Source organism: Ovis aries, chromosome 10 (assembly GCF_016772045.2).
Source record: "Ovis aries strain OAR_USU_Benz2616 breed Rambouillet chromosome 10, ARS-UI_Ramb_v3.0, whole genome shotgun sequence".
Taxonomy (NCBI): domain Eukaryota; kingdom Metazoa; phylum Chordata; class Mammalia; order Artiodactyla; family Bovidae; genus Ovis; species Ovis aries.
This window is the reverse complement of record NC_056063.1, coordinates 78,534,638-78,549,943: the sequence shown is the minus strand read 5'-3', so window position 1 is coordinate 78,549,943 and position 15,306 is coordinate 78,534,638.

The window sequence follows — 15,306 nt, the reverse complement described above, 5'->3', positions numbered from 1 at the left end:
CAGTAACGTATGAAAAGCAAATAACCACTTCTGATTTTTTTTTGTATCTAAAATCCAGGCTTCCCGTTTCCTCTGAGCAATGAGAAATGTGAACACGGATTATGAACTGAGCATGAAGCATTCAGAGCATTCAGTTTTTAAAAACCAAAGCGCCCTGCCTTGCTAGAGCTCAGTCGACATAATTACATAAAGGGAAGGAGTCTTCCTGCCAGTCCTTCTCTTTGCTGTTGGTAAGAGGGCATGCTATCAGAGGCCATCTCTCTGCTTTCTTCAACCTGTTTCTATAGTGTCTAAGGCTTCCCTGGTGGCTCAGATGGTAAAGAATCCGCCTGCAGTGAAGAAGACCTGGGTTCGAACCCTGGGTCAGGAAGATCCCCTGGAGAAGGGCATGACAACCCACTCCAGTATTCTTGCCTGGAGAATCCCATGGACAGAGCAGCCTGGTGGGCTACAGTCCGTGGGTCGCAAAGAGTCGGGCACAACTGGGTGACTAACACACACACATATTATCTAGTATCAACCAGCATTCACCAGTCAGGGAAGCTCAGATTCAGGCGACAGAAGTCTAAGCAGGCAAACCATACCTGCCTCTTATGCAACCAGATTTGATCCTTGATCTGAAGCACCCACAATAAACCTATGGAGACATTTTGTACAGGGATAATTGTTTTTATAGCAAACCAGCATCCATTTACAGTTTATTATATACTGTAAAACTACTATCCTATTACATGCGGACTTAATTATGCATTCCTGACGTGTAAGACACCAATTCCAGCTGGTTCCCCTTTCCTAAGCAACGGTAACAACAAAAAAACAGGGCGTTCTTGAGTTTCAGTTGTTCTCGGCTTGCTCACAAATGTTAAGAGAAGAGTTTTCCAGTTCAAAACTCATATGAGGTTTTTTTGCCATATTCTTTTTAAAATACTTGTATTTAATTGGAGGATAATTGCTTTACAACATTGCGTTGGTCTCTGCCTCACATCAGCATCAATCAGCCGCAGGTCTCTCTAGGTCCCCTCCCTCCTGCACCTCCCTCCTGCCTCCCACGCCATGCCAGCCCTCTAGGTTGTCACAGAGCCCTGGGTCGCACTCCCTGGGTCACACAGCGCATCCGCACTAGCTCTCTGTCTCACGCGTGGTGATGAATACTATTTCCATGACGCTGTCTCCATTCGCCCCACCCTCTCCTCCCCGCACTGTGTCCACAAGGCTGTTCACCATGTCTGTGCCTCCACTGCTTTCCTGCAAACAGGTTCACCAGCTCAGTTCAGCTCAGTCTGCTCAGTCGGGTCTGACTCTTTGCGACCCCATGGACTGTAGCACACCAGGCCTCCCTGCCCATCATCAATTCCCAGAGTTCACCCAAACTCATGTCCATCGAGTCAGTGATGCCATCCAGCCATCTCATCCTCTGTTGTCCCCTTCTCCTCCCGCCCTCAATATTTCCCAGCATAAGGGTCTTTTCCAATGAGTCAGCTCTTCACATGAAGTGGCCAAAGTATTGGAGTTTCAGCTTCAACATCAGTCCTTCCAATGAATACCCAGGACTGATCTCCTTTCGAATGGCCTGATTGGATCTCCTTGCAGTCCAAGGGACTCTCAAGAGTCTTCTCCAACACCACAGTTCAAAAGCATCAATTCTTTGGTGCTCAGCTTTCTTCACATCCATACATGACCACTGGAAAAACCATAGCCTTGACTAGACGTACCGTCTCACTAGATTCCATTTCTGACTTACTTCACCAGGAATAATCAGCTCCAGGTTTATCTACCTCATTAGAACTGAAAAAGAAAAAAGCCATCCTCTGAGTTTCTAAGCTGCGTCCTTAGATTTTTGACTTCTACTATTCCAGTCTCTGCTTCCAAAATGGGGGTAAGATTTTAAGAGACTGGAAGCCCTTTGAGAAGCATTATTCACACTGCCAAGCTTTAGAGAGCCCTTCTGCATTATTTTTTACACAAGATAAATGAAATAAAGATTTAGGCAATAATTCAAGGAATTTAATCAATGTTAGTCATCAATATGGGTGATTCAAGACAATATAATTTTAGTCCTTGGTAGTAAAAGTTTTCAGCCTGGATTTTCCAGATAAATAACTCCATATTTCTCTTTGTCACTCTGAACAAAGCCTTTGGAGAAAAGTTTGCTTCCTTTTCATTAGCCATCCCTGCCATTCGAGTTGTTACTCTTACAGAAGCATATTCTAAGCGAACCAAACTAATGGACTCCCATGCACGACGGTTATTAATTTTCCTTACAGGCAGTGACAATAAGCTCTTCCCAAATATGGCCTCTTGGTTGGTTTAATCAACTTCACCTCAAGCCCTCCTGAATTCTAACTGACTGAGGCAAGTCATCAACAGCACAGCCACAGATTAAACCAATGCTCATCAACAGCTTCCCTGAAACAGAGATGCAAGGAACTAGGACAACAGGGAAGCAATCGTACAACTATTACTTAGAGGGGAGTCAAGGTGGATAGGGAATACCCATCGAGTCACACAGGAAATATGTTAGAACTCAGTAAGGTGATTCAACATACCTGTGGGCTTAGGAAGACACTATGGGAAAGCAAGCACATGTCCCTAATGTGTAGCATAAAAGAAATCGGCCGGATGTGGTTCTAAGAGGCTATGGGGTTTTTTCCAATCAGACTTTTCCAAAAAGATAAACCTAGAATGCTTCCAGTATAAGAGAAAATTCAGGATCACAACAGCCTGTTGATTGTTGCCCATACGGATCAGTCCCTATCAGAATGTCTCTGGATGTCCTGGCTGCGGCCCCAGACAACAGCAAGGGCACCTTTGATTCACAAAAGTCTACTAGTTTAGTGGCTTCCCTCGTGGTCTGGTGGCTAAGAAAGCACCTTGAAACTCAGGGAACTAAGATCCTACACGCCATGTGGGAACTGAGCCCTCCAGCAACTGCGGAGTCCACACATCACGACATAATGAAGATCCTGTGTGCTGCAACTAAGGCTCAACACAGCCAAACAGATAATTTTTAATAAATAACACTTTAATAATGTACCAGTTTAGAAATTCAGTGACCCTAAATTTTAGTGAATTAGTATTTCAGTTCAGTCACTCAGTTGTGTCCGACTCCTTGTGACCCCCTGGACCACAGCATGCCAGGCTTCCCTGTCCATCACCAACTCCTGGAGCTTACTAAACTCATGTCCATGGAGTCGGTGATGCCATCCAACCATCTCATCCTCTGACTTCCCCTTCTCCTCCCACCTTCAATCTTCCCCAGCATCAGGGTCTTTTCCAGTGAGTCAGTTCTTCACCTCAAGTAGCCAAAGTATTGGAGTTTCAGCTTCAGCATCAGTCCTTCCAATGAATATTCAGGACTAATTTCCTCTAGGATGGTCTGGATCAGTATTTAGAGGGAAAGAAAAATGACATAATAAATACATGGATACTCTTAACATTATCTCATCTACCTTCTTCCTTCAAATATCCCTCAGTCTCAGTGAGAGTAACCAGGAAGAAACCAGCCTTCAGTCTGAACGTTCCAACCCAACTGAAACACACAACACACACACTCAGCATTTTGGTGCTGCTTTAAGTATTCGCCCAGATCTTCCCCAACAAGAATCAGCTCGTGTTTGCCAACCAATGCATCACTCATCCTTGACATGAAGGTCAAGACTCACTCGCTTATTGATCTTACTGATCCCCACTTCATTCTACCTGGTTGGAGGCAGATCCTGGAGGTAAAATTACATTATTTAATGCTTATTTCATTGATTTGCTCAGAAACAGCTTTAACTTGGATGGAATAGAGATAAACAGTGGCAACATACACTGCCCAAACCCTCGTCTGCTTGAGAACATGCTGGCTGCCGGCCTGCGGCTTCACAGAGGCTTAGACAGCACCTCCATCTGGGGGACTCACAATACCCCCACCCCTCTGCTCGAAGGACTCTATGCTACATACTGTCAGGTTACAGAGAGGATCCCTTGGCCTCGTTTTTCTCACCCATCTCTAATTTCTATTCTTTTCCTGTAAACTCCTGAAAGCCTTCTTAAATCCTTCTCCCACCACGTGGGAAACACACGAATAACCAAAGACGGTTCTTGCCTGCACAGATCTTGAAATGTAGCTCTAGCATAGAAGTGCGGCACAGAATAGGATGCAACAAACGCCGTGAAATAAAACAAAGTGCTATTAAGGTTCAAAAGAAGGAAGGAGTCATTTCCATGGAGAGGAGGAGGACAGATAATAAGACAGAAGAATGGGCACCGGAGAGTGGATCCTGTTGAAACTGGTTATCTACTGAGATTGGATAATGGCAGAGATACAGTGGTGGAGCAGTGGGCCATCCAGGTGAGAACAGGACAGATACAGGGATGGGGGTGGCAGGTAGAGAGGAAGACGGGATAAAGCAGTCATCCAAAGCAGCAGGATGACTATTTAGGGGTTAAGACTTGTCCTCTCTAAAAACAGTGGAATTTTCACATGCTTATTTGTGGGGTTTTTTGGGGGAGTGGGGGAGTGGCGTGGGTTGAAGACACTCACATTTATTGTTTTCTTATACGCTGAAGTTTTCTCTAGGGCAAGCTCTGCGTATAAATCTAGCTATTACTTTAAGAATTTGTTTCCTTTTCCTTTCATTTATTTATTTTTAACTTTTTCTTTTGTGTTGGGGTATAGCCATTTAACAAACAATATTGTGATAGTTTCAGGTAAGGAGCAAAGGGACTCAGCCGTACATATACATGAATTCATTATCCTCCAAACTCCCCTCCCATCCAGGCTGCCACATAACAGTGAGCAGAGTTCCCTGTGCTGTACAGCAGGTCTTTGTTGATTATCCATTCCAAATATGGCAGAGTGTACATGTCCATCCCAAACTCCCTAAGAGGGTAGAGTTTTGATATGCCTGTTATATCTGGTGGGTTCAAATTAAGAAAGGAAAACATGTGTGTTCCTAGTATGTATGTGTGTGAGTGTACTTATATTGTTATTTAAAAGGTACTAGACACTCAGGTCCATAGAGTCAAAGCTATGGTTTTTCCATTAGTCAGGTGCAGATATGAGAGTTGGACCATAAAGAAGGCTGAGAGACAAAGAATTGATGCTTTTAAACTGAGGTGCTGGAGAGGACTCTTGAGAGATCCAACCAGTCAATCCTAAAGGAAATCAACTCTGAATATTCACTGGAAGGACTGAAGCTGAAGCCGAAGCTCCAATACTTTGGCCATGTGATGCAAAGAGCCAGCTCATTAGAAAAGACCCTGATGCTAGAAAGATTGAAGGCAAGAGGAGAAGGGGACGACAGAGGATGAGATGGTTGGATGGCATCATCGAATCGACGGACATGAGTTTGAGCAAACTCTGGGAGATGGTGACGGGGAAGCCTGGAGTGCTGCAGTCCATGGGGTCACAGAGTCGGACATGACTGAGCCAGTGAACAAAATGGCATTGGCAGGAGGCAGGGATTGCAGGAGGCAGGGATTGCAGGAGGCAGGGATTGCAGGAGGCAGGGATTGCAGCATCTGCTACTGTGCGCGGGCACACAACGGCTGCTGTCTCTGCTCAAAGCAAAAATCAGGCAGGAGCTCCCCAGAGACCTACTCTCCATCAAGGTCAATTCCACGTCAGAGTCTGGGGATGGAATAGATCCCATAGAATCTCATGCCCAAGTTCAGTAGCTCTGATCCAGGATTACACCTCCTCGCTCAAGTCAGGCTACGTTTGCAGACCAAACGCTGGTGGGAAGGGGAGAACCAGAGAAGCAATTACTGCAGTGAAGTCAGTGAAGCTGACGTACCGCAGCATCTTCTGGATTTGCTGACGGGGTCTTGGTGACAGTTTCCCCCACTCTAACGTCTCAATCAGTTTGATTGACACCCCAGAACTGTTCATCTCCCTCCTCTCCAGGGAGGCAGACGAGGATCACGTGCAATACTGTAGAGCAAAGAGTGGTTTCAGACACGTCATCTTCATTTCAGTGATGGAGAGAGAAGAAAAAGAGCGAGAATTCTAAGTAGCAGAGAAAGGTTCAAGGTTAATTTGATTGGCAAGGTATGAAATGCCACTTACTTCGGGCCATTTCAAATTGCCCCTCATTCTCTCCACAGTAAATGAAAAGATTCTTTCCAAAGACGGGACATCAACTGATAATGACTGCTATTGCATATTCATACACCACTTGACATTCGCTGGCTTACTTGGCAGGAATTCTTACAAAGCGCTCTGCACAGATGCTGTGTCAGAAAGGTAAGGTTGGGATGGAGCGTCTTGCAGGCACTTTTTAGTGGATAGAGGAGCAGAGACGAGACAGGACGTGGGGACAGAGACCACACCTATGCTGGGCAGGTAACACTGCCCACACTGCCTGCTCCTTCAGCACATTTTGGAACTTTCCAAAGACCATAGGGTCTATGTTATCTAAGGACCATTTGCCTCATCCACAGTTTTAACAAGGAACACAACGCTGGGAGGAAGATGGAAAGAAAAATCATTTGCATCTTAAAAAAATAACAGGAGACAATTCTCTTTCTACGTAGGGATGATTTCCTTATCCTAGAGAAACTGAGAAAGAAATTGGTTTTCAAGGATTTAAAGAAAAAAAGATCAGGGAAAATCATGAGTTTTCACATACAGTTGGGTTCCTGAGAGGTGATGCAATCAGCCTCCGGAGCATAGCCTCGGAGACATGAGCCAATCCAACACCCGTTTGCTGTCTGCTATGTTTCAGGCATAGTGCTGGCAAGTTTCACCCCCATTTAAGCCAGTTGACATCACACAACAAAGATATGGCCCCAGAGTTCCTAATAATAAATTCAGCCCAGGGAGAGCTGAAAAGAATATAGATGGTTCAGTGCACACTGTCCCACCTTGGAAAGAAATGGCAAGCACAGAGATGACTTATGCAGGATCATTAATTGCACATTTTTAAACCCTGGTCTCTCTGTCTGTCCCTCTGTGCATCTCTCTGTCTCTCCCTCCCTCTCGCTCTCCCTCCTCCCTCTCCTCAGTTATTTAGTGACATGGCCAATTGCTGAATTGCTTTTCATGATTAACTCTCTTCTTTCAAGGTCAGTGACTGCCCTTCACACGATGACAGCAGTCAAGGCGACGCACGACTCAGATAAACCTTGAAATGTTGACCTACCCTAAGTTCAGTGTAATTAAAGGGCGCGCCTATGCCTGAGCCAACTGTTCGAAACACATTTGCTAGAAACCGCATAACGTCTCCGCGCTTACCCCGAACATCTGTTCGTGAATTGCCTTCACAGGCCCGTAGTTCAGGACAATTTTCATACAGCTCTAAAAATCTGCATGAAATTAATGACAGCAAATAAGCTTGAGCTGATTTTTTAAAATTAACTCCAAATAACAATTTCTGATTTAAAATCAGCAGGGAGAAGATGGTCTATTTATATACTGCTGGAGAATGTAAGGTGGATTCAAATACTTTAGGAGTAAACTGGCTGAACTTACCACCCCGTTGGCAGAGTCTGTGTTTTGACAAACACTGACATTTCTTGAGATATTGTTCCTGAGAGTTATTCTGACCATGACTGTTTGCAAGGCGATTGATTTTTTTTCTTTATTACTAATGGCATTGGTGCTCCCAAAGAAATAATAGAGAGAGAGAGAGAGAAAAAAGAGAGAGAGCAAGCAACATTCCCACTGAAACTATTCTAGAATAGTCTTGCCTTCCCACCTCTAAATATCATTGCAGGACACTAGAAGGCATTTTGAATGCTTTTATGTCCAGCAGGGCCCCCAAGGGCATTGCTTAAAGAACAAGAGGCAAAATTCTTACTCCATGAGAACAGTTGACTCACTCAAGTTAAACGATAAATCAGCTAGAAATGGTTAATCTTGAAGAAGGAAATATGCTAAGAGATGCAAGTGTATCTCAGTAAGCTAAATTCATTTTGCAGAAAATAAAAAACTAACTAGGGGGTTGCGATTTAAAATATAGAAATGTCTAAAATAATTCAGGTCACCCAGAGTGGGAAGACAACGGACAAATGTTCTGAGAAAACTTGCCCAGGTAGTGACCACGGTTCTCCATCCAACAGACCCCGGGGCAAGGAGGAAGCTGAATAACGCTGAACAAATCACTGTAATCTCTCCATCACTCAGGCTCAGCTGCAACAATAATGTTATCTTTCTGGATATTCTCCAGACTTTAAAACACTATTATTCATCTTAAAATGAAGACCAGAATACCTACCTGCTAGGGTTGTAGGGATTACATGAATATAAAGCTTAGCACCATCCTTGCCCTGCAGTCAACTCTCTACAAACTCATGCTGTTATAATTATGGCCATGTGTATTATCTTCAGTCTTTAGTATTTAGACATGTGCTCAGTCATGTCTGACTCTTTGCAACTCCATGAACTGCAGCTCGCCAGGCTCTTCTGTCCATGGGATTTCCCAGGCAAGAATACTGGAGTGGGTCGCCATTCTCTTCTCCAACTTGGCCATGAATTGATTTTATGGGGGAAAAAATGTCTATTTGACATTCATCCTGTTGTTGTTTTTTTTCCCATTCATCCAAAGAGTATATACGGAGTTCCTTCTATGTTCTAGGCAGCGGGCAAGACAAAGGGGCTGAAATCCTAGGAGATCAGAGTCAGGCAGGTGGATAACTAGCTACAGCTCATGGAGTTGAGATTGTAGACCAGACTTGTTGTTCCGTCACTAAGTCGTGTCCGACTCTTTGTGACCGCATGGATTGCAGCACGCCAGGCTTTCCTGTCCTTAACTACCCTAGGCAGGGCCAATTTATGCCTTCTGAGACCTTGACTGCCCAACTTCTAGACAAACATGGGTTACTGTGGCTGAAAGTAAAGAAATAAAACTTTGATTTTAGCAAACCTAAGTAAGGTCTCTTTCATAAGTATCCAGGTGTACTCCAAGTAAAGATGAGCCAAACAGGAATGTAAAAGGCCCATTTGAGAGTACCCATAAGCATCTGAAAGTCAGGAAAATAAAAATATAAATTCACTTAATGGAAAGAGAGCCTCAGGCAACACTAAGCCATTAGGACCGATGGTTATTCTCTTGCCAAGGATCTCAAAAGATGAAAACAGCATCTCTGAGGCCTGTCCCGTGTTTAATCACATTGACCCTCACCCACACGCCCCCTTTCACACTCCTTCAATTTTGGGCTATCCTGCAAAGCACATTTGGCTCCAATACACACACATCAGCAACCTTGCCAAGGCATTCAAGTACATGCAGATGCTCTCAATGATAAGCAAGGGCTTGTATTAGCTCTAGATAACACACTAAGCTTTAAAGGAAAAAGAGAACTCATGTCTAGCTTTGGGGTCTTCAATACTGACAGCATTGTTTCCTACCTTCAAAATGTTGTTTACTATCACTCCCTGAAACAGCCCAATTTTATTCACACTAACAATTCGCTGCATGCAATGCCACTGTCTCCTTATAATTATTCATAACATTTTGGGATAACATTTGCTGCTTTAAAACCATACTAGCCTTCCCAACCTCTAATTTTCACATTTGGAACATCGGTAGACATTTTAAATCTATTGACCACCCACAGCTAAGCACAGAATTGCATTAAAAATCTTGCACTTTCCTTTTACATCAATTTACAACGATTCCTCATTTTAATTATCTTTTGAACATATCCCATACCTTTTTACATTTCATCCTTCATCTACATTTTTTGCTAATTTTCCATTTAGATTCTGCTTTTTAGGCACTCAAAAAAGAAAATCCATCTTTGCACCAAAGTAGGAGCTACTTATGAAATGGAAATGTTACCAATAATGTGGGTGAAGAATGAAATTTAATAGTAAATTGTAGGACTTTGTAAGGGCTTCTCAGATGGTCCAGTGATAAAGAATCCACCTGCCAAGCAGGAGATGCAAATTCAATGCTTGAGTCAGAAAGATCTGCTAGAGAAAGAAATGGCAACCTGGTCCAGTATTCTTGCCTGGAGAATCCCAAGGACATAGGAGCCTAGCGGGCTACAGTCTACAGGGTCTCAAAGAGTCAGACATGGTTTATGACTAAACAGCAGCAGCCGCAGGACTTTGTGCCAGGCAGAAAGCAAAGCACTTTATATGTATTATCTCATTTAATCTTCAGGACAATCTCATAAGGTGCTGGTGTTTCCTCACACCCATATCACAGATGAAAACCTGAGGCTGGAAGACGTTAAGCCATTTGACAAAACGTCACACAGCTAAAGGACAAAATTCTGAACCCCCATCTGCCTAACTCCAGGAAAGAGATTCAAGCATTACACCATGCGCAGTACATTTTCTATGCTTTTTTATGCATGTGCTGTTTGTGCAAAACACTTCTCAACATTGAAGCAGCCAAAGGAAATCCACACACAATGGAAGAAAGGCTTTGGCCCTTTTAAGCCTCTTTAAACCTTTATTTATTCCCTTTCTAATATACCCCTTGCTACTGCATTCAGTCACAGTGAGAGTGACATAAAAGAGGTAATAACACAAACGATACTGAAATAACCCGGGCAGCAGTAGCAAGAATCTGCAGGCAAAACAGAACAACAGGAAAACAAAGTCTAAAGGCCCTCGCTTTGTGGCGGCGCTGCCGGCCTAGCTTCCAGACTTCGCCGCAATCAGCCACACACCGCAGGACAAAAATCTCCATCTCTGAGATGTGATTAGAGGCCTCGCAGAACAATCCAAGTAAGGTCGTATTTGCATAAGTCAAGTGTTCCACAGTCTGTACGGCGTCTTTACCTAATGCTGGATTCAATCACTGGTGTGGACCACAGTCAACCCACCAGATGGCCCGAAATGCCAGCCAGCTTCCACTTAGACAAGAGTGGTGGGAATATGGAAGGAGTGAGGCAGGGGACTGAATTTCCAGAAGCTCTGGCTTCTTGCCCCAAAGCTGCTGTAGGAGGGAGAGGGGAAGGCCAGTTAGAGAGGGGAAAGCCGGTTAGAGGAGCGACAGGTCTTCAGTCCTTCTCTTTACCAGCATGACTTCTCTTCTGTCTGGCAAGTATGCTAGAGTTTCATGCATGATTTGATTCAAAAGAGTATCTGATGTTTAGGTTGGAATATCACGAATTCAAGGCAGCTCCTACCTTATGCTTCTACGTGGATGGGACTGGCCCAAGATTTAGTATCTTGTGGCTCAGTGGTAAAGAACTTACCTGCCAGTGCAGGAGATGTGGGTTCGATCCCTGGGTCAGGAAGATGGAGAAGCAAATAGCAACTCACTCCAGTATTCTTGGCTGGGAAATCCCATGGACAGAAGAGCCTGGTGGGCTACAGTTCACAGGGTCACAAAGAGTTGGACACCACTTAGCGACTAAACGATAACAAGCAACCAATGAGTCAAGGCTGGAAAGTGTCAAAACCCAGACTGGAACCCCAGTGATTCAATTCCTGGTCCAGTGCTTAGCTCAACACAGCATGAACCTTATCCATTACTTCTGCTTCTTTCTACTCCTACTCTGGGCATCCATCATTATTTTTTTCAAATTTTGGTAAATGCATGTGAGAGATCATTCCTTGATGGTATCTCATCATCTCTCCATCACAGGACATTCCTTCATCCTGCCTTTAAAAGGTGGGTCAATCTAGGAGTCATGTAAGGCCCATGGGCTTTGGAGCAGAGGTATGTTGGATGAACTGTGCATGTATGAGTGCGTGCGTGCTGTTGTTCACTCAGTCTTGTCTGACTCTTTGCAGGCCCACGGACTGCAGCACGCCAGGCTTCCCTGCCCTTCACTATCTCCTGGAGCTTGCTCAAACTCATGTCCATTGAGTCAGTGATGCCATCCAACCATCTCATCCTCTGTCATCCCCTTCTCCTCCTGCCCTCAATCTTCTCTAGAATCAGAGTCTTTTCCAATCTCTTCCCATCAGAAGACCAAAGTACTGGAGTTTCAGCTTCAACATCAGTCCTTCCAGTGAGTGTTCAGAGTTGATTTCCTTTAGGCTTGACTGGTTTGATCTCCCTGCTGTCCAAGGGACTCTTGAGAGTCTTCTCCAATACCACAGTTCAAAAGCATCAATTCTTCTTCAGCACTCAGACTTCTTCATGGTCCAACTCTCACATCCATACATGACCACTGGAAAAACCATAGTTTTGACTATATGGACCTTTATCAGCAAAGTAACATCTCTGCTTTTTAATATGGTGTATAGCTTTGTCATAGCTCTCCTTCCAAAGAGCAAGCATCTTTTAATTTCATGGCTGCAGTCACTGCCTGTGGTGATTTGGGAGCCCAAGAAAATAAAATCTGTCACTATCATTGCTGACGCTTCGTGATTCCATGGGACTATAGCCTGCCAGGCTCCTCTGTCCATGGGATTCTCCGGGCAAGAATACTGGAGTGGGTTGCCATTCCCTGCTCCAGGGGACCTTCCTAACCCAGGAATTGAACCTGGGTCTCCTACACTGCAGGCAAATTCTATACTGTCTTTGCCACCAGGTAAACCCAGATCAGCCATATGTATACATACAGCCCTTCTTTTCTGGATTTCGTTCCCATTCAGGTTAGCACAGGGCACTGAGTAGAGTTCCCTGAGCTAGACATATATATGCTACCGATATATATGTTAGTTATATTATGTTACCTATATATATATATGCTTTTAAGTTAGATGTTCTGAATATAAAATAGACAACTAATGGGAACCCACTGTAGCGTTTGAGATTATTGATTTTAAGTTTCAATACCAGCATCTCCTGGTAACCAACAGCCCAAGAAGTGAAACTGACGGGAAAGCAGACGAGATGGAGGCGCTGTGACAATTCCACGACCTCAGCTGAGGTGATGGGCGGAGGCACCTCCCAACCCCAAGGGCACAAACACATAGAAATGAGTCAGCGCGACGTCCGTGCTCACCTAACATCTCCGAGTCATCACAAGGAGGAAAGTTGTGGTCTGTCTCTCTGGCAACCGAGGCAACACCCAGGCACACCACACTGAGACTCCCGTCAGTTCCTTCAAAACGTGTCTAACTAACCTCTAAAAGGCTAAGACCTGGGAATATCCCTCACAAGTTAGAGTGACACGTGGAGATGAAGACCTAGAACATCTGACCTGAGTTGAACCACAAGTTGGAGTCAAAACCAAAGCCAGAATCCAGGCTCTGTTACCTGAGTGAGATGTGAGAGGGAACGGCAGAGCCTGAGGACCCTGGAACCGGAACCAGATTTTCATCACCAGCCTTGGGTCTTGCAGGTGAAACCACGGAGCTCTAGAGAGAGAAATGACTTGCTCCAGGTCACAATTCGAGGACCCATAGCATGGCATCAAGAACACAGGTCTCACGGATTCTAGTATTATATAGTCTTTCCATCAAGATCCACCCTTAGCTTGACAGAACTTACCTCCCACTGGCTAAACATCATCGCCCGACCTCTATTTCACAATAGCTGTACTATCTGAAGTAGCTACTGCTCCTCTGACCTTCGTCAAAGTCACTAGAATAAGGAAATTGTCTGGATGGACTCACTTTCAACCCCTGTAGTGGATTTGTTAAGCCACTCATGCCGTGTATGTTTCAACTTGAGAGATTTAGTGAGGAGAAATGACATTCTGCCCCTACTGGAGACAACAAGAGGAAGAAAGAAAAGGGAGAGAGCACACAGACATCCTCTTTGTCAAGTTTCCAAACATGGATTAAAACCTACTACGTGTGCAAACTCTGCCTACACGCCAAGCCTGCTCTGTTCTTACCCATAAGTGGCTCAGAGTCTCCAAAAGGGCGACCTCGAGTCTCCTAACAGTGCCTGTGAAATTTAATCATTGGGAGGTTCACACCAAACCTCTGTTATGACTCCTTTAAATGAAATAGATCACAGTTAATAAAGAGCCTGCAAATTAAAGTAACCCAGCAGTCTTAACTAGCAATTAAAATGACTTTTTTTTTTCCCTATCCAAGGTGAAACCATATGCTGGAGCAGATTTTTGTCACGTCCAAGATAAATGAGAACTTCGGTTCAGTGGGGAATTATTCCAGTTCACACTGAAGGACCAGCCTCAGTATCAAAATCTCATTGCCTCAATGTCAGGGTCCTGCCACGGATTACCTGAAGACACCTGAGTTCAAGAGCCTTCCTGTGAGGATAGGTGTACATCCCCTTCATCCCTACCCACATCCTCAGGAAGTTGCACGCAGAGCCTCGATGCCAACAGAAGCCTAAACTGACTCTGCTCTTCCCTAGATGTATTTCTGGGATCATCAGATACTACTACAGAAGTATCAGGGAATGGGGAACAGACTGGGAGAGAAGTGTTGCTGTTGCTGTTCTTATTATGGTTTTTTCGCCAAGTCATGTCTGACTCTTTGCGACCCTATGGACTGTAGCCCGGCAGGCTCCTCTATCCATGGGATTTCCCAAGCAAGAATACTGGAGTGAGTTGCCATTTCCTTCTCCAGGGAATCTCCCCAATCCAGGGATTAAACCTGAGTTTCCTGTGCTGGCAGGCTAATTCTTTACCACTGAGCAAGCAGGAAAGCCCAGGAAAAAGGTTCATGGCAATATTTAATCCAGAATGAAACCCATCTCAGTTGGCCAGCAGATCCCTAGGAACATGTTAAGAGGAATTCCAGGCTCTGGGAAATGCCAGATATCATCTAAGGAAAAAGAAAGTAGTAGCCCAGGAAGCAGGATGTAACTGACACACAGTGTTAACCCAACAGCCATCAATAATGTTCGGGCTCAGCTGTTCGGAACGCCTCTTCCCGAGGACCTGACTTGCCTCCATGTCTTCACTGGCCATGATGGGAAAGGGATGGAGATGGTGGAGGTGGCACGCCAGGCGGAAAGATGGGACATGATTACTGCCATCAGAAGACAGAAGGAAAAGAGAAGCAGAAAGAAAGGAGCAAGGGTACAGAAACAGATAGCAGACAGATGGATGGGTGGATGGGTAGAGGAACAGACAGATCCATTTGCATTTTGGGATGGCATCAGAGACTCGGTGGACATGAGTCTGAGAAAACTCTGGGAGGTGGTGAAAGACAGGGAAACCTGATCTGCTGCAGCCCATGGGTTCACAAGGAGTCAGACGCAACCGAGCGAGTGAGCAACAACAACAGGGAATCAATGGATGATCTGTAGAAAAGAATAAGCAATGACAAAGGTGTCAGATACCTACTTGGTCGCTAAACCTTCAACTTCCTAGGCATCAGCTCATGTAATCTATCAGTGACTGCGTTGCTATTCTGCCTACTTTACACAGAAAGAAACCATAGACTCGATTAATAATATCAGAGCTGGAATTAAATAACCTCAGATATGCAGATGACACCACCCTTATGGCAGAAAGTGAAGAGGAGCTAAAAAGCCTCTTGAT